Here is a 2,651-nt window from a genome sequence, read left to right as displayed (position 1 = left end):
TTCTGATAACCTAATTTAATTTATTCTCCTTCTTCTTCTCCCTCCTTCTCCTCTTCCTCTTCTTCTTCTTCTTCTTCTTCTTCTTCTTCTTCTTCTTCTTCTTCTTCTTCTAATTGGTCACTGAGACCCTTTCATTTTGCACCCAAAACTCTTGAGGATCTTGCCTGTAGATACCCTCTGAGATTATGAGATTACACTATGGATACACATGGCTCCAGACACGTGATGAGAAGCAAAGTGAGAAAAATAATGTTTTGGGTCAATCACATGATTACAGAGCTAGAGTTACCAAGAGGGTTACAGATGGTCAAGTTGCGCCTCTGTGACACTTCTAAGGAATCAGTGAGAGAACATTACAGGGATGAGAGATGGGAGTAACTGCAAACTAAGGGCCTTATCACTTGGGACCTTGAGCTTTCCATGGGAAAATCAGAAGCAGAGGTCTAATAAGCCCAATAGTGATGGAAGGACTGAGGAGCTTGCGTGCGCAGAACTTACCTGGCTATTGGGTTTCTGAAGTTGCTGCCAACAAACTTAGCCTTGCTGTCCAGTTCTTCTTTATTTCTGAGGTACTGGCAATATTCGGCCAAGTGCTCATATTAGCAAAGTGTTCCAGTTTTGATCTTCCTGGAGCAGATCCCCACTACCAGGCCAGCAATGAATGTGTCTTCAGTATCCCACAGAGATGAGACACCATGAAGCTCCCCCGCCCCCTCCCCCGCCATGCATCAGACTGGACCAACTTGCTTGCCTGAAAAGATGTCATCTCAGAGCCAGTTTGGTTGACTTTAAGCAGGAGGCAGTTGCAAGACTTCTCACCTACGAAATCTTAGAAATCTGTTTTGGGTTGGTAACTGTTGAGACCATTCCCTACCACCTAGATTCCTGTCCTGGCTATGAACTTTTTTTCAAGCTTCCCAGTCACCTTGGTTAAAGGGATGTTCTATAGATTGGGTAGTCCTTGATGAAGAATTTGGACAGGTCAGTCAGTTTGTCGGATGTGATATACTTACTTAAGTCCAGATCACACTTTCTCTGCCCTGAAAAACTGAGGCAGCCACGTCCATGCCAATGGCAACCTTATGAGTGTAAGCAGTTATCTTGATCTCATTCTTCAGCAGCTGCTTTTTTATTCTCTAGAATGTTAGGAATAAACATGCTTCCATCTCCCATATTGGTGGCATCTTTCCCATGTTTCTTATTGATGACATTTTTCAGGTTCTGGTGAACCTTTGCTCCAATGCACATGGCTTTCTTGAGGTTTGCTGCACCAAATGCGAGGATCATGAACTCCTGTATGGCCAGCTCATTGCCAACACTGTTGATCATACTCTCACTTCAAAATTGTCAGCCAAGACAGTAATGTGGAGGTACAGGGGCATCCCATTCTCAATAGCTCCAGCTTTGCAGACAGCCAGAGAAACTCCCAGAAGGGAGTTAGCATCTGTTCTATCTGTCTTTATCATCAGTTTCTCAATCTTCCCCTAGTCAGGTTCTTGCTAATCAGAGTAGATGTAATAGTTTTATTGATGTGCTCACAGCCTTTGAGACACCTTTTACCACGTAGCATGTTTTATCATTGTCTAGGATCTCTAGGGCCTCTTAAACACCAGCTGAGTCACTTTTGAGGTACAGAGATCAACTTAAAACAGTGGGATTCCCATGAGAGTGAAAGATCTCTCTGGTCGAGATCTTGAGAATAGTCATGGTTCATTTCTGGCTGCCAGATGTCATGATGGGGCAAAGAAAGAGAGGGTGTTGCAGACACCAAAGGGTGAACAGCTGTAAGGTGTGTGTGCACCAAGTTGCCCCTGAGCTCCTCTCTGTGCTGTCTGCCCCAATGTCCTGCCCTGCTCCCAGAGACCTGACCATCTTATTTGAAAATGAAAATTTACAATATAAAGTTCTTTTATCTCAATAGTACCTGTCTACTCTGTCAACACATTTAGATTTGTTAGAACACTTGGACTGTAATAAGACATTTCATTGTACCTTTTCAAATACATTGCCAAATATTTATTTTATTATTAATAAAGATAATAGAATTAATAGTGGGGAGTCTTGAAAAATGTAAACATTTTTCAGGTATTTCTAGAATAAATTTCATAAATTACTATTTTCCAGTATTTTGTATAATCTGAAATGAGGTCTTTTGTAAATTATATGAATTATAACCATTTTTATCTCTGTAGTTTGTCTTTCTGTTAATGTTTCTGTCATAAAAAGAATTTATTATTTCGTTTTGTTTTTTGTTTTAAAGATTTTATTTATTTATTTATTCATGAGAGACACAGAGAGATAGACACATAGGCAGAGGGAGAAGCAGGCTCCTCGCAGGGAGCCTGATGCGGTACTCGATCCCAAAACCCCAGAATCATGCCCTGAGCCGAAGGCAGACACAACCACTGGGCCACCCAGGCATCCCAAGAATTTCTTATTGTAATAGTCTTTTTGTTTAAGTTTTTTGCATCTATGTCTATGAAAGATATTGGCTATAACTATTCTTTCCATTATTAACTTCAGATGTTGGTGTCAAGAATTGATTTACAAATTGTTAGGAAGTTTTATAACTTTGTATTCTCTGAACAATTTTATGTCACATTCTTGAAATTTCTAACTTAAATAGAAAAATACATTAAGATTTCTTAAGT

At 40.2% G+C, this 2,651-nt stretch overlaps 1 pseudogene; it reads right to left on the bottom strand.

Annotated features, from left to right (window-relative positions):
* Window positions 1-494: 494 nt before the first annotated feature.
* Window positions 495-1,707, bottom strand: LOC112642702 (alpha-enolase-like; annotated as a pseudogene).
* Between the last annotated feature and the right edge of the window lie 944 nt (window positions 1,708-2,651).

This window comes from Canis lupus, chromosome 19 (assembly GCF_003254725.2).
Source record: "Canis lupus dingo isolate Sandy chromosome 19, ASM325472v2, whole genome shotgun sequence".
Taxonomy (NCBI): domain Eukaryota; kingdom Metazoa; phylum Chordata; class Mammalia; order Carnivora; family Canidae; genus Canis; species Canis lupus.
Note: the sequence above shows the minus strand (reverse complement) of the source record. Positions and strands in the feature narration are given on the sequence as shown.